Source organism: Callithrix jacchus, chromosome 9 (assembly GCF_049354715.1).
Source record: "Callithrix jacchus isolate 240 chromosome 9, calJac240_pri, whole genome shotgun sequence".
In the NCBI taxonomy this organism is placed as follows: domain Eukaryota; kingdom Metazoa; phylum Chordata; class Mammalia; order Primates; family Cebidae; genus Callithrix; species Callithrix jacchus.
In genome coordinates this window covers 124182735-124208236 of record NC_133510.1, presented here as the reverse complement: position 1 = coordinate 124208236, position 25502 = coordinate 124182735, and the positions used below count along the sequence as shown (strand labels likewise).

The window sequence follows — 25502 nt, the reverse complement described above, 5'->3', positions numbered from 1 at the left end:
AAAGTTTGTCAATTTTTCTGATATTTTCAAGGAAATTTTGGTTATTTATTATGTTTCTTTTCTCCATTTTATTTATTTTCATTATAATCTCTATTTATTCCTTCATTCTGCTTGCTTTGGTTTAGTTTGGGCTTTTTTTTTTTTTTTTTTTTTCAGTTTCTTAGGTGGAAGATTAAGTTACTGATTTGAGGTATTTCATGTGTTCTAATATAGGCATTTCCTATATTAAATATATTTAATATAGGATATAAATTTCCCTAGATGCACAGCTTTTGCTGTATCCCGAAAGTTTTGGTATTTTGTGTTATTGTATCCATCTATCTAGAGTATTTTATTATGGCCAGGTGTGGTGGCTCACACCTGTAATGCCTGCACTTTGGGAGGCTGAAGTGGGCAGATCATCTGAGGTCAGGTGTTCAAGACCAGCCTGGCCAAGATGGTGAAACCCCATCTCTACTAAAAACACAAAAATTAGCCAAGTGTGGTGGCAGATGCCTGTACTCCCATCTAATTGGGAGGCTGAGGCAGGAGAATCTATTGAACTTGAGAGGTGGAGGTTGCAGTGAGCTGAGATCATGCCATTGCACTCTAGCCTAGGTGACAGTGTGAGATTCCATCTCAAAAAATAAAAAAATAAAAAATAAAAATAAAGTATTTTATTAATTCCTATTGTGGTGTCTTTGACCCATAAGCTATATGGATGTGGTATTGCTTGATTAATCTATATTTGTGAATTTCCTAAATTTTTGCCTATTTTTGATTTTATTACATTACGGCCCAAGAGCATAACTTGCATGATTTTAATCACTTTAAATTTATGGAGATTTGTTTTTTTGCCTATCATATGGTCTATTTTGGGGAGTGTCTGATGTGTCTTGAGAAGAATGTGTGTCTTGCTATTGCTGAGTGGAGCAATCTGTAGATGCCCGTTAGGTTTCTCAGAGAGTATTGTTTAAGTCTTCTACTTCCTTGTCAAACTTTTCTGTCTCATTGTTTATCCATTATTTAAGATTAGGTATGGAAGTCTCCAAATATTATTGTTGAAGTGTCTATTTCACCTTTCCATTCTGTCAGTTTTCCTTCATGTATTTTGAAGCTCTTTTGTTAAGCGCAAAATTCTTTATAATTTATACATTTATAATCGCATAGCAATTTTGCAATTATTATATCCTTGAAGGATGGACCCTTTGGTCCTTATAAAATGTTCTTCTTCATCTCTAGGAATAATTTGTTCTAAGTCTATTTGACCCAATATTAATAAGGCGATTCTGGCTCTGTTTCGGTCAATACTTGCTTGATGCATTTCTTCCTGTTCTATTGCTTTGATCATCTTTGTGTCTTGAATTTAAAGTTTGACTCTTGCATACAGGGAGATCACTTTTTTTATCTGTTCTACTGCTGTCTGCCACTTAACCGACATGTATAATCAAAGTCCATTTGATTTAACTACTAATTAGAGTTTAGTAAAATACTAACAGGATCAAATATTCTATTTTGCTATTTTTCTATATGTGGTGTGTCTTTTGCTTTTGGCCTTCCTCCATTACCACCTTGTTTTGTGTTAGGTATTTCTTTCCTATTGTGCTGATTCAATCCCTGTGCTGTTTCTTTTGTCACATATATTTTTGAAATTTTTTTGTTTTAATGGTTGCCCTGGAGACTACAATTAACATCTTAACTTGTAACATTTAAATATGATTAATAATTTCAATAGCATATAAACATTTTTCTCCCATACATGGTCCATGCCCCACTCTGTATGTTATTTATTTTCATACAAATTACATCTTTATACATTGTGTGCTGAAGAACATAAATTTATATTTGCTTTATGTAGTCGTCCTTCAAAACAGATACATGAAAACCACATTATTGATACACTTTTACTACATACATTTTATTTATTTATTTACTTACTTAGTTACTGAGACAGGGTCTCACTCTGTCGCCCAGGCTGGAGTACAGTGGTGTGATCTCAGTTCACTGCAACCTCTGCCTTCTGGCCCCAAGCTATCCTTTCATCTCAGCTTCCTCAAGTAGCTGGGACTACAGGCATACACCACCACACCTAATTTTGTATTTTTTATACAGATGGGGTTTTGCCATGTTGCCAAGGCTGGTCACAAACTCCTGAGCTCAAGTACTCCACCCACCTTAGCCTCCCAAAGTGCTGGGATTACAGATGTGAGCCACCACATCCAGCTCATCCATTTTATTTATTTAGACATACTGTCTCATTTTTACTTATGTAACTTTTGTGCTCTTTATTTCTTCCTGTGGATTTGAATTACTCTCTCATCTTCATTTCAGCTGGAAGGACTCTGTTTAATGTTTCTGGTGGGGCTGGTCTGATAGCAATAAATTCTCTCAAACGTTGTCTATCTGGGAATGCTTTCACATCTCCATTTTTTGAAGGACACCTCTGCTAGATAAAAAATTCTTGGCTCACATTTATTTTTCCTTTCAGAACTTTGGATATGTCATCCCACTGCCTTCGGGCCTCCAAGGAGTCTTTCTTTCAGCTTTATTGTAGTATAACTAACAAAAAGCATTGTTTACATTCAAAATGTATAGTGTGATGATTTGATACACATATGCATTGTGAGATGATTGCCACAACCAAGTCAATGAAGATATTCATCACAGGCTGGGTGCGGTGGCTCACGCCTATAATCCCAGCACTTTGAGAGGCTGAGGTGGGTGGATCACGAGGTCAAGAGATCGAGACCATCCTGGTCAACAAGGTGAAATCCCATCTCTACTAAAAATACAAAAATTAGCTGGGCATGATGGTGTGCACCTATAGTCCCAGCTCCTCAGGAGGCTGAGGCAGGAGAATTGCTTGAACCCAGAAGGCGGAGGTTGCAGTGAGCCAAGATCATGCCATTGCACTCCAGTCTGGGTACCAACAGTGAAACTCCATCTCAAAAAAATAAAATGATATTCGTCACATTACATAGTTACTTTTTAAAAATGAGAACCCTTAAGACCTGCTCTGTTAGCAAATTTCAAGTATACAATACAGTACAATTAACTACAGTTACCACTCTATACATTAGATTCTTAGAATTTATCTTAAACTGAAAGTTTGTAGTTGTTAATCTTACCAATGATTCTTTACAATTGACAATTTATTTCTTGCTTGCTGCTCTCATGATTATCTCTTTGCCTTTGTTTTTTGATTAACTTATTAAGATGTGAGTTTTTGCTACTTGGAGTGTATTAAATTTCTTGCATATTTTGATTAATGTTTTTCATAAAATTGGAGAAGTTTTTGGCTATTATGGCTTCATATATTCTTGCACCCCCTTTCTCTCACTCATTTCCTTCTGGGGCTCTTTTTATGTATATGTCGGTATCGATTCATAGCATTCCATAGTTCTCTGAGGCTCTTTCCTTTTTTTTCTTTAACATCAGGCTAGATAATCTCAGTTGACCAATCTACAAATTCACCGAATCTTTCTACCTGCTGAAATTTGCTGTTCAGCACTGCTGTGGGTTGAATCATGTTCTCCAAAATGTTTGTTCAAAGCCCTCTTCCTTAGAACCTGTAAATGTGGCTTTATTTGGAAATATGGTATTTGCAGATGTAATTAGGGTGGGCCCTAATCCAGTTACTGTTTCTCTCATAAGGGAGATTTGAACACAGGCACAGAGTAAAGAAAGCCATGTGATGACACAGGCAGAGATTGGAGTAGTGCAGCCACAAGCCAAGGAAAGCCCAAGATTTCCAGTGACCACCAGAAGCTAGAAAGAAGCAAAGAAGGATAATTCCCCAGAGCCTTCAAGTAGAGCACAGCTCAGCTGATGCTTTAACTTTGGACTTCCATCCTCCAGCAATGCAAGCAAATAACTTTCTGCTGTTTTAAGCCACCGAGATGATTTGTTTTGGCAACCCTAGGAAACAAATATGAACCCCTCGAGTAAATTTTTAGTTGGTGTTTTACTTTTCAATTTCAGAAATTCTATTTAGTTCTCTTTTATGATTTATAACTTTATTACTATTTTCTATTTTGTGAAACATAATTGTCACCCTATCTTTTAGTGCTTCATGTATAGTTTTATTTAATTCTTTGAATACATTGAAAATACCTCATATAATCTTTGTCTAGTAAATCCGATGCCTGGACTTCCTCAGGGATGGTATCTATTGGTTGCTTTTTTTTCTCTAGTGTACCAATCAGCTTGTGTTGAAGAGGCCCAAGAGCACCACAGGTTCAGTGATTCTCTAGGATAAACCACTGGACTCAGTATATAGTTATACACCTGACTGTGATTTCTTACAGTGAAAGCATGCCTAGCAAAATAAACAAACAAACAAACAAAAAAAGGTGCATGGGGCAAAGTTCAGAGGAAACCAGGCACAGGCTTCCAAGAATCCTCTCCAAACACATCACACAGGCACAAAACATTTCTCCAACGAGTTGTGACAACATGTATGAAACATTGTCTGCCAGGGAGACTCACTAGAGACTAAGCGCCCACGGTTTTTATGGGGACTGGTTATCCTCTTCCTAGCCTATACCCAAATTCCAGTATCCCAGGAAGAGAATATCTTTGGCACAAACCATAGTGTTTGTAAGAGCAGTTTAGGCACAGTGAGTTTCTCTTATCAGAGAGTGGGACCCTTGTGCATTTTCTAGATACCCAGGAATGTGTCAGAACTTTTCACAAGTCATATGGTCATCTCACTTGCCAGCTTTCCCTTTAAGCTTTTAAATCTATTGTTTGCCTCAACTGTAATCCACCACTTCAAGCAGCCACAAAGTTAAACAATTGCCTCTCATGGTTTTTGACAGTTGTGCCAGAGAAAAGGCTTTTTTGTCTCAGACAAACTTCAAGTCAGGTCAAATACAGTCTGGTGGGGTCTTACAGAGATTTCAAATATGACTTCAGCCAGGCGCAGTGGCTCATGCCTGTAATACCAGCACTTTGGGAGGCCAAGGCAGGTGGATCACTTGAGGTCAGCAGTTTGAAACCAGCCTGTCCAACATGGTGAAACCCCGTCTCTACTAAAAATACAAAATTAGCTGGGCATGGTGGTGTATGCCTGTAATCCCAGCTACTCGGGAGGCTGAGGCAGGAGAATCGCTCAAACCTGGGAGGCGGAGGTTGTAGTGAGCCAAGATGGTGCCATTGCACTCCAGCCTGGGCAACAAGAGCAAAACTCCATCTCAAAAAAAAAAAAAAAAATACAGAAATTAGCTGGGCGTGGTGGTGCATGCCTGTAATCCCAGCTACTCAGGAGGCTGAGGCAGGAGAATTGCTTGAACCCGGGAGGCGGAGGTTGTGGTCAGCCAAGATCATGCCATTTCACTCCAGCCTGGGCAACAAGAGTGAAACTCAGCCTCAAAAAAAAAAAAAAAAAAAGGAAAGAGAGAGAGAAAAAAAAAGAAAAGAAAAAGTGCAAATGCTTTTGGACAGCTTTGTAGATTTTGAGAGTTGGGGAACACCACTTGGAACCACTGGTCAAATTCTTTCAGTTCTTGGCCACTCCTCAGCCTCAGCACCTGTCCCAAACTGATAAATAATGGGAAGACTCTTTTTTCTTTTTCTTTTTCTTTTCTTTTTTTTTTTTTTGAGAAAGAGTTTGGCTCTTGTTGCCCAGGCTGGAGTACAATGGTGCCATCTCAGCTCACTGCAATCTCTGCCTCCCAGATTCAAGCGATTCTCCTGCCTCAGCTCCCGAGTAGCTGGAATTACAGGTACGTGCCATCATGCCTGGCTAATCTTTGTATTTATAGTAGAGATTGGGTTTTGCCATGTTGGTCAGGCTGATCTCAAACTCCTGACCTCAGGTGATCTGCCCGCCTCGGCCTCCCAAAGTGCTGGGATTACAGGGATGAGCCACCACACCCAGCCAGTACCCATTTTCTTTGAAACACTCTCTCATCTTCATCCTAAAATTTTCAAAGCATACTCAAGGGCAAAAAAAAACACAGTTTGAAGAGACGGAGCATGTATCAGAACCAGACTGAGATATACAGAGATTTGATGATTTTCAGGCTGAGAATTTAAGATAACTATGATTAATATGCTAAAGGCTCTAATGGAAAAAGCAGAAGCAATGTAAGAACCGATGATATGTAAGCAGAGAAGTGGAAATGCTGAGGGAGAATCAAGGGAATGCTAGAAATAAAAAATGCTATAACAGAAACGGAGAGGGCCTTTGATGGGCTCATCAGTGGACTGCACGTGGTTGGGGAAGGAATCAGCGAGCCCGAGGAAATGTCCATAGAACTTCCCAAGCCAAAAGCAAGAGGAAAAAAAAGACTGAGGAAAACAGAAAAGAATATCCAAAAGTGGCAGGACAATTTCAAAAGGGATAACATCTTTGTAAAGGGAATACTAAAAGGAGAAGAATGAAAGGAGCAGAAGAAATACTTTAATAGTGCCTGAGAACTTACCAAAATTATTGACAGACACCAAGCCACAGATCCAGGAATCTCAGAACACCAAACAGGATAAATACAAAGAAGTCAGTATCTCATCATCTCATTTTCAAACTTTGTAAAATAAAAGATTAAAAACCGAAAGAAGCCAGGTGCAGTGGTTCACACCTGTAATCCCAGCACTTTGGGAGGCCGAGGCAGGCAGATCACTTAAGGTCAGGAGTTCAAGACCAGCCTGGCCAACATGGTGAAACACAGTTTCTACTAAAAATGCAAAAATTAGCTGGGTGAGGTGGTGGGCGCCTGTATCCCAGCTACTCAGGAAGCTGAAGCAGGAGAACTGCTTAAACCCAGGAGGTGGAGATTGTAATGAGCTGACATCGCACCACTGCACTCCAGCCTGGACAACAGAGCAAGGCTTCATCTAAAAAAATTAAAAAAAAAAAAACTTTGAAAGAAGCCAAAGGAAAATATGTACATTACTTGTAGAGGAACTAGTATAAGAATTACACTGGGCAGGGGAGTGACTCACACTTACAATCCCAACACTTTGGAGGCCAAGGCAGGAGGCTTGATTGAGCTCAGGAGTTTGAGACCAGCCTGGGCAACATAGAGAAACCCCATCTCTACAAAAAATTAGCTGGGATTGATGATGTGTGCCTGTGGTTCCAGCTACTCAGGAGGTTGAGGCAAGAGGATTGCTTGAGACTGGGAGGTTGAGGCTACAGTAAGTCAAGATCATGCCACTGCACTCCACCTTGGGCAGAGTGAAACCCTGTCTTGGAAGAAAAAAAAAAGAATTACATTGAACTCGTCAGAAACTACATAAGGAAGAAGAGAGTGGAGTAAAATACCTAGTGTTGAAGGAAAAACCCACACACCGAGGATTCTGTACCCATCAAAATTATCTTTCAAAAGTGAAAGAGAAATAAAGAACTTTCAGGTGAGCAAAAAATGGTGGCCCATGTTGGAGGAATGTAGATTTCTATTTCATCAATGCAGAAAAAATGAGGGAACTGGAGAGTTGGATTTGGGCAAAATGTATCAGTAAGTTACCGCCAGTAGATCTGTCTTGCAAGAAATGTTAAATTAAAGAAAAAAGTGTTCAGAGACAAGGAAAATGGCATAGGTAAGAAATAACAACACTTTTGAACTGAAATTTGTATTCACTATCTTATGTCATTTTTCTTAAAAAGGATCTAGAAAACTGTAGAAGCTCCACAAACCCTGGATAGGCTTTTGCAGCCAGCTATGAGCTTATCCCGCCCCCCTCATTCCACCTTATCTACCCACATTTCCAAAAGCCCAGTCTTATTTTGTGACCCAGAGTCACAAGGTCCCCAAACGTGCTCAATACATATGATACCAACAAATGGCAAAATCTTATTTTCACCATTAAGGAAAAGAAGAAAATCATTCTTGTGTTTTGTTGATGATGGTTGGGATGAGGGCAACTATGAACTTACAACCCTGAGTGCAACTGTTTTTTGTACTTCCTGGGGATACCCGTTGGAAACAATAATTTTAAAATGTGGTTACAGCCAGGCACAGTGGCTCACGCCTGTAATCCCAGCACTGTGGGAGGCCTCTGTGGGCTGATCACCTGAGGTCAGGAGTTCGAGACCAGCCTGGCCAATATGGTGAAACCCCGTTTCTACAAAAAATTCAAAAATTAGCCAGGCATGGTGGCGGTGCATGTAATCCCAGCTGTTTGGGAGGCTGAGGCAGGAGAATCACTTGAACCCGGGAAATGGAGGTTGCAGTAAGCCAAGATTGTGCCACTTGCACTCCAGCCTGGGCAACAAGAGCAAGAACCCATCCCCCAAAATTTTTTTCAAATGTGGTTATTAGAGGAGATTCAGGATTAAACAGGCTTCTCTTGGAGAAACTGAGGCAAGGCTCTAAAATGGGGGCCAGATGGAAGAAAAAGTTGCGGGCTTACTGGGGAGGTGGGAAACACTCAGATCCCAGTCCCCTGTGTGGCTTGAGACCTGAGAGGCTGTTGACCAGGTGCCCTGCTGTCCCAGGTCACCCTTCTGATTGATCCGAAGGCTGCTGATTTTTCCTACACTATCCGTTAACACCCAGCAGGATGCACAGCAAAAATTCAGGAAAAAGGTTTGAGATGGGACTCTTGTTTAGGATGTCTTTAGGTTCTCAAGAATCTTCCACATTCTTCCACATACAGAGAAGCCACGCTTGGTGGCATGCACTGTAATCCCAGCTATTCAGGAGGCTGAATGAAGCAGGAGGATCCTTTGAGCCCGGGAGTTTGACTCCAGCCTGGACAACATACTGAGCTGTCCCTCCATCTCTAATAAAAATTTTGAAAAAATAAAAAATAAGCATCTTCCACAGCAGAGATTCTTTCTTTTATTTTTTTGAGACAGACTCTCTCTCTGACACCCAGACTGGTGTGCTGTGGTGCAATCTTGGCTCACCACGACCTCTGCCTCCCTGGTTTAAGCGATTCTCCTGCCTCAGCCTCCCAAGCAGCTTGGATTATAGGCACCCACCACCACACTTGGCTAATTCTTTAGTATTTTTAGTAGAGATGGGGTTTCACCATGTTGGCCAGGCTGATCTTGAACTCCTGACCTCAAGTGATCCACCCACTTTGACCTCCCAAAATGCTCAGATTACAGACATGACCACTGCGCTTGCCCCACAGCAAAGGTTCTTAATAGCCACATGCCAGCCCTGCCTAGAGCTTGGACAGGCCTGGGAGAGATGTGGGAGCCCCCAAGAAGGACAGCACCCCTGCTTGGGAAAGATTCCCATGTCCAGGGTCTGGTGGGGACAGGGCCCCTAGTTGGGTGGCCTTCCCCAAGCCCCCGAGAATCCGGGTGTGAGTAGGAGTGGACTCAGATTGGAGCTGCAATAAATCGATATCACCACCCCCCCAAAAAAAGGGCGTTGGCACATGGTGCAGCTCATATTTTCACAGGTGGGTCTCCCTTGTCTGGGACTATGGCCACCGTCCCGTGGGCCCTGGCGGTGGATGAACAGGAAGCGGCTGTAAAGTCAATGACCAATTTGCAGATCAAGGAAGAGAAAGCCAAAGCAGACACCGATGGTATTATCAAAACCAGTACCACTGCCGAGAAAACAGATGAAGAGGAGAAAGACGGCAGCGCTGCCCAGTCCCGACTCAACAAGCTGATCAGAAGCAACCTTGTGGATAACACAAACCAAGTGGGATCCAAACTCCTCCCTGTACTCGGTGAAGTCTTTTGAAGAGCTTCGGCTGAAACCACACTTCTCCAGGGAGTCCACGCTATGGGCTTTCACCGACCATCCAAGACACAAGAGAAAGCGTTACCCATGATGCTTGCTGAACCCCCAGAGAACCTGATTTCCCAGTCTCAGTCTGGCACTGGTAAAACAGCTGCCTTTCTCCTGGCCATGCTCAGCCGAGTGGAGCCAGCAGACAGATACCCCAGTGTCTGTGCCTCTCCCCAACATATGAACTGGCACTTCAAACAGGAAAGACGATTGAGCAGAGGGGCACATTTTACCCATTGCCAAAGAATTGAAGCTTGCCTGTGCCGTTCGAGGCAATAAATTGGAAAGAGTTCAGAAGATCAGTGAGCAGATTGGCAGTGGCACCCCTGGGACCGTGCTGGACTGGTGCTCTGCCCTGGGACCGTGCTGGACTGGTGCTCAGCCCTGGGACCGTGCTAGACTGGTGCTCCAAGCTCAAGTTCATTGATCCCAAGAAAATCAAGGTGTTTGTTCTGGATGAGGCTGACGTCATGATAGGCACTCAGGGGCCACCAGGATCAGAGCATCCACATCCAGACGATGCTGCCCAGGAACTGCCAGATGCTGCTTTTCTCCGCCACCTTTGAAGACTCTGTGTGGAAATTTGCCCAGAAAGTGGTCCCAGACCCAAACGTTATCAAACTGAAGCACAAGGAAGAGACTCTGGACACCATCAAGCAGTCCTGCGTCCTGTGCAGCAGCAGAGATGAGAAGTTCCAGGCCCTGTGTAACCTCTACACACCATTGCTCAAGCCATGATTTTCTGCCATACTCGCAAAACCGCCAGCTGGCTAGCAGCAGAGCTCTCAAAAGAAGGCCACCAGGTGGCTCTGCTGAGTGGGGAGATGATGGTGGAGCAGAGGGCTATGGTGATTGATCGCTTCCAAGAGGGCAAAGAGAAGGTTCTGGTGACCATCAACGTGTGCGCCCGCAGGGTCGATGTTGAACAAGTGTCTGTCGTCATCAACTTTGATCTTCTCGTGGACAAGGACGGAACCCTGACAATGAGACCTACCTGCACCGGATTGGATGCACAGGCAGCTTTGGCAGGAGGGGACTGGCAGCGAACATGGTGGACAGCAAGCACAGCATGAACATTCTGAACGGAATCCAGGGGCATTTTCATAAGAAGATAGAAAGATTGGACACAGATGATTTGGACGAGATTGAGAAAATAGCCAACTGAGAAGCTCCACCAGCCGCTGGCACCAGCCCTGGCACTGCCCCAGCACGGGAGACAGGTGCATTCAGGGCACAGGCCCCGACATCACCCCCAGGACAATAGCACAAGGAGAGAGAAACTGCCTACCTCACTTCAAATTATGTTTGGACTTGACAAAAATGTGTGCAAATGATGGGGGCAATAGAAGGAAAATTTTGCATTCTGGAAAAAAAAAATTTCAGGAAGCCCCTGAAATAGCAGGCAGAATAGAAGCATAAACATGTCTTCTAGAGAAAGGGCCCCTTGCATTCATCATCTTCTCTGGCGTGCACAAGACTCCAAAATGTTAAGAAACTCTGGGGTAAATGAAGAAGCACGCACCTCAGGAAAGAGGTCCCACACCTCCATGCACAGAATATCTGAAGTGCAGAACCAGAGGGGACCTTTGGAATGGTCCGTTGTGGTTGAGCCACTATACTCAAAGGTGGGGACCCTTGATAGAAGCCTCAATGGGACAAGCAGAAGGGTACCAGGAAGTTCGCTGTCCTCCACAGTCTATCCCTTTTATGGACTAAGAAATACAGTCACAAGATTCAAGTGCTTATGCCTCCCAGGAAACATGGTATCATTCATTCACTAACTGAGGCCCCACTGTGTGCCAACATTCACTGAGGCCCCACTGTGTGCCAAGCTCTGTGCTAGACCTTGGGACCATGAGCATCACACCCTGAAGATTCCCAGTAGACAAGACACATAACAAGCTGCCCATGGAATGGGGCTGCCTTATTCATTTCTGTATTCTCCAAGCCTCGCCCAGTAGGACAATGTTGTGGGTAAGCCTCTGGCATTTGGAATCAGGGATCCTGGGTTTGCATCAGCTTGTCTGTCTGGCCTCCCTAATCTAAAAAAAAAAAAAAAAAAAAAATAGAAAAATCACAGCTTGTCTACTTCTTTGCTGTGTGACTCTGGGCAGGTCACATCATCTTTCTGAGACTCAATTTCCTCATAATGTAATATGGTGTGAACTTACATCACAGAGTCTTATGAGGATTATGGGTGCAGAGGCTCATTCCTCTAATCCCAGCACTTCGGGAGGTCAGGCAGGCGGATCTCTGGAGCCCAGGAGTTTGAGACCAGCCTGGGCAGCATAGCAAAATCCTGTCTCTACAAAAAAAAAAAAGAAAGAAAAGAAAGAAAGAAATTAGCCCGGTGTGGCGGTGCGTACTTGTAGTCTCAGCTACTCAGGAGGCTGAGGTGGGAGAATCACTTGAGTCTGGGAGGTGAGGTTGCAGTGAGCTGAGATCGTGCCACGTACTCCAGCATGGGTGACAGAGCCAGACCCCATTTCAAAAAAAAAGAAATAAAATAAACTGTGTAAAGAGACTGGCATACACAAAGTGCTTGAGAAGTAATAGCTATTGGAGTGAATTTTAATACTCATGTCAAAGAGCCCTGGTGAACACTCTGGGCTCCTGTCCGCCTCCTGCAAAACAAGGATTAAGCAGATCCCCTCTGCCTCTTCTGCACTAGGATCCTAGGAACTAGAAATGGTGGTTGTTTTAGGTGCGTGTGCAGCACCACCTTGTGGAAGGGAGGAAAATTGACAAAAATGTCAGTTTCCTATGAGGACGATGTACTGGAAGCCACAGTTTGTAAAATATGAGCACATCTACCAAAAATGCCCTAATACAAGGTGATCCCCAATTCCAATCAGTTTTCCCAGTGGATTAATAACAAACATTTGCCAGTAAGAAAATAAAAAAATGTGTTTCAGAATCACACAGACCAATGGGGAAAAACATAAAAATAAATAAATGAAAAATTAAAAAAAATATATTGACGTAGCCCTGATTAAGCTTATAGGAAATAAAATATGCACTTCCAATATTTAGTTAATTTGTTTAGACGCAACTATACATTTATATATGTTATGGGGTACTAGATGTAAGTATTACTCTTTTCCACTTTCAGTTTTCAAAAAGGTTTTTTAACTCAAACTCTTCACAGGCATCTCTGGACACTGCTTTTCCCCTCTCCAAGGCAACTGTTGAATCTTCTTTTTTTTTGAGACAGAGTCTCACTCTGTCTCCAGGAACCAGGCTGGAGTGCAGTGGCCCAATCTCGGCTCACTGCAACCTCTGCCTCCCAGGTTCAAGCAGTTCTCCTGCCTCAGCCTCCTGAGTAGCTGCGACTACAGGCACGCACTACCATGCCCAGCTAATTTTTGTATTTTTAGTAGAGATGGGGTTTCACCATGTTGGCCACGATGGTCTCGATCTCTTGACCTTGTGATCCGCCCACCTTGGCCTCCCAAAGGGCTGGGATTACAGGTGTGAGCCACCGTGCCCGGCCTGAATCTTCTAAGCCAGTTTTTCCGGACTCAGTATCTTTTACTCCATCAAGCAGAATGAGAGACAGGGTGTCTTGAATCCGGACATTTTTATTTTAATTTTTGTTTAGACAGGGTCTCACTCTGTTGCCCAGGCTGGAGTGCAGTGGTTCGATCACAACTCACTGCAGTCTTGACTTCCCAGGCTCAGGTGATCCTCCCACCTCAGCCTCTCAAGTAGCTGGGACTACAGATGCATGCTACCGTGCCTGGCTAATTTTTTTGAATATTTTCTACAGATGGAGTTTTAGGGCCTGGTGCAGTGGCTCACGCCGTAATCCCAGAACTTTGGGAGGCTGAGGTGGGCAGTTCAAGAGGTCAGGAGTTCAAGACCAGCCTGGCCAACATGGTGAAACCCTGTCTCTACTAAAAATACAAAAATTAGCTGGGCACAGTGGCACACACCTGTAATCCCAGCTACTTGGAAGGCTGAGGCAGGAGAATCGCTTGAATCCCAGAGGTGGAGGTTGCAGTGAGCTGAGCTGGTGCCACCGCAATCTAACCTGAGCAACAGGGTGAGACTCTGTTTTAAAAAAAAAAAAAAAAAATTAGGCCGGGCATGGTGGCTCACACCTGTAATCCAAGCACTTTGGAGGCCAAGGTGGCCGGATCACCTGAGTTCAGAAGTTCAAGACCAGCCTGAACAACACGGTGAAACCCCATCTTTAAAAAAAAAAATTAGCCGGGCATGGTGGCGGACACCTGGAATCCAAACTACTCGGGAGGCTGAGGCAGGAGAATCGCTTGAAACCAGAAGGCAGTATCCAGCCTGGGCGAAAGAGCGAAACTCCGTCTCAAAAAAGGAACGGAGTTTTACTATGTTGCCCAGGCTGAAAATCAGGACATTCTTAACAAACTTCAGTGACATAGTCACGTGTTGTTAAGGCATTTTTAAAATGAATCCTATAGATGCATACTTATGGCTCCACAGTACCAAGGTAAAGGTGGGATTTCTTTCCTTTTGTTTTGTTCATTTGTTTGAGACGAGTCTGGCTGGAGCGCAGTGGCACCATCTTTGCTCACTACAACCTCCGCCTCTGGGTTCCAGTGATTCTCCCGCCTCAGCCTCCCGAGTAGCTGGGATTACAGGTCCCCGTCCCCACGCCCAGCTAATTTTATTTTGTATTGTTAGTAAAGACGGGATTTCACCATGTTAACCAGACTGGTCTCAAACTCCTGGCCTCAAGTGATCCTCCTGCCTCAGCCTCCCAAAGTGCTGGGATTACAGGGTGAGCCACCACACCTGGCCGCTGGTTGGGATCTTTAAAGGCCCAGGTGTCTACCACAAACTGGCCGTTGCTGTTCAAAACGAAGTTCTTGAGAGAACAGCGCCCCCTAAAGGCCATTATTTTAAAGACGACCTCCCTCCTGTGGATTATTGGTGGGGGATAGGGGAGACCTGGACACACCGAACAAAACAAGCAGTAAAGGGGTATGCCTTCGCTTTTAGAAAATAAAGTCAATCCTAAACCCCAGGACTCCTCAGGCTCAGCCCAAGCCCCATCCCCTCACCCCTGACCTGGGGCAGACGCTCCTAGTTCCCATAGGGAGACAAGTCTCCTTCTCCTGCAGCAGGAAATGGAGTATGGTCGGCGCAGGCCAGCTCCAGGATAGGCTGGGAAATTCCCAGCCTGAGAACCTTCCTCACAAGGAAGCCCAAGGGGCACTTGGCTTCATCTCCCAACCTTTTTTCCTAACAACCTCAAATAGAAAGAGAAAATTCCTCTTTCCTCTCCAAAGCACAGCTAAGTTTCAGTTTCCAATTAAAAAAAAAAAAAACCCGAACCAAACGAAGCTGTTTAAGTTTCTGTTTCCATTTCTGGCCGTCAGGAGAGATGGCTGCTGAACTAAGGCAGCCCAGTAGAGGGAGTCTCGGCGGATGCCTGGAGGACCCCCCAGCCCTCCCTGCATGCAAAAGAGAAGACGATAAACGTAGTGATTCTTCCGCCGCAGGGTGGCTCACGCCTGTGATCTCAGCACTTTGTGAGGCCGAGGCGGGCGGATCACCTGAGGTCAGGAGTTCAAGACCAGCCTGGCCAAAATGGTGAAACCCCTGTCTGAACTAAAAACACCAAAAAATTAGCCAGGCATGGTGGCAGGTGCCTGTAATCCCAGCTACGTGGGAGGCTGAGGTGGGAAAATCGCTTGAACCCGGGGAGCGAAGGTTGCAATGCCACACTGCACTCAAGCCTGGGTGAGAGAGCAAAACTCTGTATCAGAAAAAAAAAAAAAAAGGCCGGGCGCAGTAGGTCACGCCTGTAATTCCAGCACTTTGGGAGGCCGAGGCCAGTGGATCACCTTAGGTCGGGAATTTGAGACCAGCCTGACCAACATGGAGAAACCCTGTTTCTACTAAAAATACAAAATTAGCCGGGCGTGGCGGTGCACGCCTGTAATCCCAGCTGCTCAGGAGGCTGAGGCAGGAGAATCGCTTGAACCTGGGAGGAGGAGGTTGCAGTGAGCCGAGATTCCGCCATTGCACTCTAGCCCGGGCAACAAAAGCGAAACTCCATCTCAAGAAGAAAACAAAAAGCTAAATCTCTCTCTAACTCACCCCATCTGCAGTTCTGAGGCCTGCTGGACAAAGACTGGGAGCTGCCACTTATCCCAGCTGGACAGAGGCAGAGACGATTCATTCCTGGTCCTACAGAGATGGCAGGCTTCCAGGACCGGTATGACAACCCAGGGGACAGGCTGGGTGCCTTCGTAAAACACAGCCTCCAGCCCCAGGGGCACTAGAAAGATGGAGCGAAGGATGCCGGGCACAGAATCGAGCAGTTCTTGAGGACTCAGTGCTGTGCTGAGCTGATTCTGCACCAAGAAGTCAGGGTGCTGAAGGTGGCTAAGGTAAGCACTCTGGAATCCTCGGGGTTCAAATCCCAGCCCTGCCGTGTGGAACTGTGGGACTGCAGAATGGTAAGGGATGAGTTACTTTGTCTCTCTGAGCCAGTCTCTTCCTGTCTAAAGCTGGTTCTAATAACGGTCAATGCGACAAAGCATGGGAAAGTGCTCTTAAGCTGTAAACTATTCTACAAATCTGGTGATGATGATGATTTGCAGCTGTCTGAGTGCCAGGCAATCAAGTGGGTTACAGGTAACAGGTTTGTAGAAAATGTATGCTTTTTGGCCAGGCGCAGTGGCCCACGCCTGTAATCCCAACACTCTGGGAAGTCGAGGGGAGAGGATCGCATGAGCCCAGGAGTTTGAGGCCAGCCTGGGCAAAACAGCAAGACCTTGTCTCAGTTATTTAAAAATTTTAATTTTTTAAATATGTTTTTAAATTTTTTAAAGAAATTAAAATTTATGCCTTTTGTTTCCTCTTTAACAAGTCCCACTTTTTACCCCTAAAGTCATTAAGATATATTTCCATTTATATATTTTTGTGTATATATATTTTCCTTCTAAAACGACACTGACTGATTTTGTTAGAAACTACCTAGTAATATCAGAGGGTATTCTATGGGTTCAGAGAGGTTGTTAGGGGTTGACCATGGAATCCAATGCCTATTTGCAGCATGGTTTCCCCTGGGAAAGTACTAAACTGTATGCAGTTCTTGAGGGCTCAGTGCTGTGGGTCATTTTAACACATGACCCTGTCAAAAATGCCTTGACTATGAATCTAGATTTGGCTCATTTTGCTAGAATGAAAGATATCTAACATTATCTTAAGCAAATCAGGCTTTACCTGGGAACGGCAACAGCCGCTGAGAATGAGGCTGAAAAGGAAGGAAACGCAGCTTTAATGAATCGTCAGGCCAGGCTCTGGCCTGCAATCGCCTCACTTTGAGAAGCCAGTGTAGGCAAATTACTCGAGGCCAGGAGTTCAAGACCAACCTAGGCAACATAATGAAACCCTGTCTCTACAGAAAATTAGCCAGGTATGGTAGCATTCACCTGTGGTCCCAGCTACTCCGGAGGCTGAGGTGGGAGGATCACTTGAGGCCAGGAGGGAGCTATTAATGTAATTTACACATATTCCCATTGAGCTGTCTTTCTCATCAGTTGTAAGAACTCTTTGTAACTTAGAGATATTTTCCATTCTTTTTCTTTTTTGTTTTTGAGACGGAGTCTCGCCCTGTCGCCCAGGCCAGAGGGCAGTGATATGATCTTGAGGCATGAAAGGCCGTGAAACAAACCTCTCCAACACCAAACTGGGAAGGAAGTAGTCATTTATTTGGCCAGGAGCTGCGGGGTCCGAATGCCCCAAATAGCCGAGCTCACCTAACAGAGAAAGTCCCTGCCCTTTTAAAGGCTTACAACTCTAGAAATTACATGTGAAAGGTCTTGGTCCATGGAGTAGGCGTGGGGTACATGACTTAGGTGGGGGTTTGATCGTGTTTAAGTAAAAGCAATGCCTTCCGGAAAGGTTCCTCCATACCATGCCTGTGATCTATAGGAGGGCGATTAGAAGTGGCGCCCGGTCTGGCAGCCTTTACTTCCCCTATTGAAATACAATGCGGAAGTCAAGGGGGAGGTGGTCTCAGACGCTTAAGGGTGATTAAGGGTCTCCTTCCTCAATGTCAGCTCACTGCAACCTCCGCCTCCCAGATTCAAGCATCCCTCCCTCTCTGGCCTCCCAAAGTGCTGGGATAACAGGCATGAGCCACCATGCCCGGCCGGAGGACGTGATCATGAGTGAAGCAACCTCTCATTGTCTGAGGGCAATGCTCTGGCAGGGTCTCTACTAGGAGCTGTCAGCAGCAACACTCACAACAGCTGGGAAATGAGTGTCCCAGTCCTGAAGGGGCGTCTGGTGGCAAGTCACATCGTCCTCATCCACGGCACCTCAAATCTGTGTGATCTGTTGTGTGTGAGTTACATCTCAAATTTCGACTGAATAATCCAGGGAAAAGAAGGATTCAGGCACAGTGGCTCACACCTGTAATCCCAGCACTTTGGGAGGCTGAGGCAGGTGGATCACTTGAGGTCAGGAGTTTGAGGCCAGCCTGGCCAATGTGGTGAAACCCCATCTCTACTAAAAATATGAAAAAAAATCATCAGGGTTTGGTGGCATGCCCCTGTATCCCAGCTACTAGGGAAACTGAGGCAGGAGAATTGCTTGAACCCAGGAGGCAGAGGTTGCAGTGAGCTGAGATTGTACCACTGCACTCCAGCCTGAGCAACAGAGCAAGACTCCATCTCAAGAAAAAAAGACTCCCAGATTTCTAGCCACTGCTAACAGATAGTGAACCCCGCTCTTCTTTCTGTTCATACTCATCTAATTAAAATTTCAATTTGAAATTTGTCTCCACCATTAGAATAGCTCACATTTATTGAGTACCAACTATGTGCCAGGTACCAGGCTGAGTGATTTTCATCTAGCACTTCTTTGGAGCATCCCAGTAGCCTCAGGATGTAGGTAATGTCATCATCCGCATTTTCCGGGTGGGGAAGTTGAGACACAGACAGTTTAGATTACTTCCGCATTCACACAATGCATACACTCGGATTGAACCCAGACACTCTGGATCCAAAGCTCATGCTACAACTACTTTGCTTTGCTGTGAACTCAGCAAGAACGGAGGACCATTTTGTTCACCACTGTCTCCCAGTCCCTAACATAGTGGCTAACACATAATAGGTGCTCAGTAAACATGGGTTGAACGAATGGATGAATTAGAGGAGGACTGAGTGAAGTCTTGGTTGAGTTCTGGAACAGCATGACACAGGTGAAATTCTTCACCCAGTGCCTGGCACAGAAGTGCTCAATAAATGCAACAGCTACCAGCTGTTATTAGGTCCTTCCACTGCCCCCTCCAAACTCTCCCTTCGTATCCTAGTGTTGGGGTAGAGAGAATTCTAAAGAGCTGGATTCTTTCCAGTCCTGGCAGTTCCCTCACTCCTAGTTCTATATCAGGGCCAAAATGGGAAAAACAGAACGAATGTTGTGGCAGAAATTGCTATTTTCCCTCAATGTCCTTTCTCCTTTTCTTTCATAGCAATAGAATTTTTAGTTAGGCACATTGCCAAAGGCTAAAGATGACATTTCCTAGCCTCCCTTGCAGCCGGGTGTGACCATGTGATTAAGTTCTGACCATTGGTGTTCTTTCCTATTTTATGCATAAATTTGCATGTTTATCCCTGACAACATTTGCCATTTGCCAGTTGGTTTCAGGATCCCCAGGAGCTATCTCCCTCGTGCTTTAGAGCCAGGAAGGAGGATGGAGAAAATGTTGTGATATTGGGCAATGAGACCATGTTGGTGCAGGTTTCCGTCCTTTGGGTGGGTTGAGGACTGAATGCAGCTTTATTCCATGGTTCTCCCGATATCACAAGGAGAAAGTGCCTAAGACCCACAAGTCCAACTGAGCTGTTTGTAGCAAGAACCATGAGACCCACAGACTTGGTGCCTGACTGTAGCTCCAGGGAAGCCCTAGCTCCTTCCAGGCGGGGAACCTGCTTCCTGGAAGTAGGAAAGACTGTGGAGCCCCGCCCCCGATGATTACCATCATTCATCTCCTGTAGTCTATTCTCCAGAATACAAGGAGAGAATACCAGCAGCAGAGCAAGAACCATGAAACCGACAGACTTGGTGCCTGAGTGCAGCTCCAGGGAAGCCCTAGCTCCTTCCAGGCTGGGAAGCTGCTTTCTGCTTTCACTGCCTGGGCAGCGCTCACAGATACCTCCCTGGGGTCTGGCTGGCTGCCTTATCAGGACCTCTGAGTTTTCTGGCCAAAAAAAAAAATACAAGGAGATGAATTATGGTAATCATCAGGGACGGGCTCCACAGTCTTCCTACTTTTAAACAGGGGGGCATTCACAATTCTGTAGAGTTTTGGGGGCCTTCAGAAAGCAGGCTGATAGGAGTTAGCAAGAACCCAGTATCACGGGGGGACCAGGAGGCGCCCAGTGAATTTGATTCGGCTCCAAGAAGGGATTCAGAGAAGAAAGTCTTAGCGTTTCAAGGAGGAAAGACCTTGGACTGCTGACGCCTTTCTTCTACACCCTGGTTTACTTGCCTTTCTATCCAGACCCCATGTCAAGCCTGCCAGTCACTCCCCAGCCTTCAATTTTCTGCCCATTTGTCCTTCCATTTCATTCACCCCTGGAACATAAGGACATTTTGGGTTTCGAGTCACAGAGACCCAATTCAAAACAGTTTAAGCAAAAGTAAATAGAATGGGCTGGGTGCGGTGGCTCATACCTACAATCCCAGCACTTTAGGAGGCCAAGGTAGGAAGATCACTTGAGGCCAGGAGTTTGAGACCAGCCTGGGCAGCACAGCAAAATCCCGTCTCTACAAAAAACTTAAGTTAGCTAGGTGTGGTAAGCTCATATCTATAGTCCTAGCCACTCGGGAGGCTGAGGTAGGAGGATTGCATGAGCCCAGGAGTTTGAGATTACAGTGAGCTATGATTGTGGCACTACACCTCAGCCTGGGTGACAGAGTAAGACCCTGACTGTAAAAATACAAATACAAAATAAGTAGAATATAAGGGCCCATAAGAGTCCAGGGGAAGTGTGGAAAGTAAAAAATTCCCCTTTAAAGTTTCCTTTCTTATTCAAGAATAAATCTTAAGTGTGCTAATAATCTTTGTTAAGCCCTATCCCATGTAGCTATTAGACATGCCATGCTTACAGGCACGTAGTATATTCTATGTCCTTGTACTTTAACCAAGATATCTGTTCTGGACGTGCCCACAGGCATGTCCCAGCTCACAGCCTATGCCCCTTACCCATTTAGAAAAGTTTTAAGTTATTAGCCAATCGGGCTTTAGTTTTAGATTGTGAGGTCTGGCTCCAGCCAATGGAGATCAGACACAGCAGTAAGGATGACCCTAAATGCATACGAGATAAATACACCTGCTTTCCTTTGTTCATTGTACTCTTGTGGCAAGATGTCTGGCGAGAGTACTCTTCCTGCAGTCCAGGAAGTAAAAATTGCTTGCTAAAAAATCCTTTGTCTCAGTGCTAATTGTTCTTTGCAGCACCAAGCATCTGTTTCCAACAGGAAGCTAACATTAGGCGCAACTGGACTGTATTAGTCAGGGTTCTCTATAGAAACAGAACCAGTAGGATATAAGTATAGATACAGAAGAGGGGATTTATTATGGGAATTGGCCATATTAGTCTGGCCTCACACTGCTATAAAGAAATACATGAGACTGGGTAATTTACAAACAAAACAGGTGTAATTGACTTACGCTTCTGCAGTCTGTACAGGAAGCATAGCAACTTCTGCTTCTGGGGAGGCCTCAGGAAACTTAAAATCATGGCTGGAGCAGAAGCAAGAGAGAGAAGTGGGAGGTCCTCATTCTTTTTTTCTTTTTGGGTACAGAGTCTCGCTCTGTCACCCAGGTTGGAGTGCAGTGGTGCGATCTTGGCTCACTGCAACCTCCACCTGCTGGGTTCAAGCGATTCTCCTGCCTCAGCCTCCCTAGTAGCTGGGATCACAGGTGCCTATCATGAAGCCCAGCTAATTTTTGTATTTTAGTAGAGACGGGGTTTCACCATATTGGCCAGGCTGGTCTTGAACTCCTAACCTTAAGCAATCCACCTGCCGACCTCCTACACACTTTTTAAACAACCAGATCTCACAAGAACTCACTCACTATACAGTATCAAAGGGGGATCGTGTTCATGAGAATCCCCCCCCCATAAATCCAATCACCTCCCACCAGGTCTCATCTCCAATACTGGGGATTACAATTTAACATGAGATTTGGGCAGAGACACAGGTCCAAACCATATCGTTGGCTTATATGATTGCAGAGGCTTCACAGTCCCAAAATATGCCATCAACAAGCTGGAGATCCAGAGGAGCCAGAGGTTTAAGTCTCAAAGTCCAAAGACCCAAGAACCTGGAGTTCTGATGTCTGAGGGTAAGAGAAGATGAATGTCCCTGCTCCCAAGGAGAGATGGCAAACTTACCACCCTTCCTTCACATTTTTATTCTATCCAGGCTCTCAGTGGATTGGATGCTGCCCCCCACCCCCGTTAGTGAGGGCAGATCTTCATTGCTCAGTGAACTCATTCAAATGCCAGTCTCCTATGGAAATAGCCTTACAGACACACCTAGGGATAACATTTCATTCTCTGGGCATCCTGACACCTAAAATTAATTGTCATGTGGATCCAGGAGTCCAGATGATGCCAGAGGGGGATGCCAGCTAGTTTATGCTACCGGCCAACTCTCCTTGACAATCACACAGACAGGCCTGTGTAGCACTTCAGTTACACAGACACATTTCCACAGAGCAGCACGGACTAAGTACAGGGAAGCTAGAAGCGGACGTGTGGGGGATTTCTGCAGCTGCAAGAAGCTGGGAACAGACACAGAAACTCTCCCTCCCAGATAAGCAAAACACAGCAGCAGAAAGGCAGCTATTTAAATAAATTCATTGGAGAGTCTAAGGTAGCTCTCCGGACCAAGCTGTAAAGGAGATAAGATGGAAATAATCACTCCAATACCAAAATAGGACAGGCCTTAAAGGTACTGGGGTTCTCAGTAGGGCGAGGTGGCTCGTGCCTATAATCCCAGCATTTTGGGAGGCCCAGGTGGGTGGATCACTTGAGGTCAGGAGTTCGAGACCAGCCTAACCAATATGGTAATACCCTATATCTACTAAAAATACAAAAATTAGCCAGGTGTGGTGGTGTGTACCTGTAGTCCCAGCTACTTGGGAGGCTGAGACAGGAGAATTGCTTGAACCCAGGAGGTGGAGTTTGCAGTGAGGCGAGATCACTCCACTGCACTCCAGCCTGGGCAAGACAGCAAGACTCTATCTCATGCTGTGCATTGTGGGAATCCAAGCTAAGACAATACTCATCTTTGTGAATCTTTCTCCAGCCCCAAACCTAGCTCAACCCCTTCCTATCCCTGGGTCTTTTCCCTCCCTGCAGATGCCTACTCAACTGGGTGGTATTTTAACAAACCATAAAACCAACACATTACTGATTTCATGTTCCCTTTTGAAATCCTCAAATGTCATCCAACATATTAATGATCAAATCATTGAAAGCTATGTAACCCTCGGCGATTTCATGAAGTTGAAGCGGAAATGAATAGGTTAAGGTCTGAATGCTTACTGTTTGGATAACTCCTATATTGCTTCGAAGTTCATTGTCAGTCATTCTAACCATATGGCAGATGTATGGAGCCTTAACCGATTGTTGACTTAGCTTTGCGAAATTGTCACTGCTCTTTAAATCCTCAGAACGTGGTACTGCTCAAGGATCGAGCACTACCAAACATTGGAAATATAAGAACTTTTAGAATTGATGTGATTAAAACATGTGATGCTTTCCACTTGGGGTTAGCCAGTTTGAAAAGCTAAATTGAAATATGTCATGATTGACAAACTCCTTAAAAGAATCATCTGCACTTCCCGTCTCCGTGCCCCCCATCCACCCACCCTAATCTGGCTTCAGCTCCCTCCTCTCCCCTAAAACTGCACCCACCTCCATTGCCAGTGGTTTTCCTGGGTAATTCTCAGATCTGTGTGTCTTAAATTCTCAAAAGCATTGGGCAATGTGGATGACTTTTTTAAACTCTGGTTTGTTCCCCTCTCTTTAGCCACCCCAGCTGGTACTGCCTAAATTTCTCTTCCTCTGCCCATCACTTAAATTTGGGGCTTGGCCAGGCATAGTAGTTCATGCCTGTAATCCCAGCACTTTGGGTTGCTGAGGGGCTAGGGGAGGGATAGTAGGGGGCGGGGGGATAGGGGAGGGATAGCATTAGGAGAAATACCTAATGTAGATGACGGGGTGATGGATGTAGCAAACCACCACGGCACGTGTATACTTATGTAACAAACCAGCATGTTCTGCACATGTACCCCAGAACTTAAAGTATAATAAAAAATAAAGAAAATCCAATGGCTCATGCCTGTAATCCCAGCTCTTTGGGAGGCCGAGGCAGGTGGATCACCTGAGATCAGGAGTTAGAGACCATCCTGGCCAACATGGAGAAAACCCAGCTAATTTTGTATTTTTAGTAGAGATGGAGTTTCTCCATGTGGTCAGGCTTGTCTCGAACTCCTGACCTCAGGTGATCCGCCCACCTTGGCCTCCCAAAGTGCTGGGATTACAGGTGTGAGCCACCGCACCCAGCCTTCTTTACCTTCTTATGTCTTTTCTCAGATGTCTTCTTTTCAGGGAGGCCTTCCCTAATTACCTTATGTAAGACTGAACACCTAAATACACACCCCCTTACACACACACACACACGACCTCTTAATCCGTTTCCTTGCTTTGTTTTCATGCTTAGCACTTACCACCATCTTCTTTATTATAATTTTATTTATTTATCCTATTTATTGTTGGTCTTCACTACCAGAAAGCAAGCTTTCTGCAGGCGGGGATTTTTCACTACTCTTTGTTCACTATTGTATCCACAGCACCTGTCTGGCACAGAGGAGGTGCCCACTAAGTATCATTGAATGAACGAGTGAATGAATCAATGAACGAGTGAATGAATGAATGCATGAGTGAATGAATGAATGAATGAGTGAATGGCACTCCAAGATTCAGTCCTGCCCACCTGTCCAGGTACATTTCTCACCTCTCCCCTGCTCGCCTTTGCATGCCAGGGCACACAGACACTGAAGTCCCTGGCACACCCTAGCGTCATTTACCCTTTTCAGGCTTTATCTATGCTGTGCCCTCATCCTCCTGGCTGGAGTCCCAGTAGTTATTATTGCTTTTTTTTGAGACAGAGTCTCATGCTGTTGCCCAGCTAGAGTGCAGTGGTGCCATCATAGTTCACTGCAGCCTGAAACTCCTAGACTCAAGTGGTCTCCCAAGTAGCTGGGGCTACAGGTGCATGCCACTACATTTAGCTATTATTTTTAAAATTTTTGTAGCTATTGCTCCAGGCCACCACTGCCTCTCAGCTGCACCACTGCACAGTGTCCTGACTATCTCCCTCCATCTTCTTCTACCCTTGCAGTCATCTTCACCACAGAAGCAGAGAAGTTATGAAGATGGCAAAGGGCAGACTGGAATTCAAAGCCAGTGTGGAGGGGGGAGTTGGGTACATGAGTCTGGATTTCAGGGAAGAGGTCTGGATTTAAGATACAAATGTCAGAGTCACTGGGTGGGTAGCTCACGCCTATAATCCCAGCACTTTGGGAGGCGAAAGAGGGCAGATCACTTGAGGTCAGGAGTTCGAGACTAGCCTGGGCAACATGGTGAAACCCTGTCTCTACTAAAATTACAAAAAAATTAGCCAGGTGTAGTGGTATGCTCCTGTAATTCCAGCTCCTTGGGAGGTGGAGGTTGCAGTGAGCCTAGATCGCACCACTGCACTCCAGCCTGGGTGACAGAATGAGACTCCATCTCAAAAATAAATAAA

General features: G+C 45.1%; 1 pseudogene; it reads left to right on the top strand.

Annotated features, from left to right (window-relative positions):
- The first annotated feature begins 172 nt into the window (after nucleotides 1-172).
- On the top strand, nucleotides 173-23855 carry LOC144577691 (ATP-dependent RNA helicase DDX19A-like; annotated as a pseudogene).
- The last annotated feature ends 1647 nt before the right edge of the window (nucleotides 23856-25502 follow it).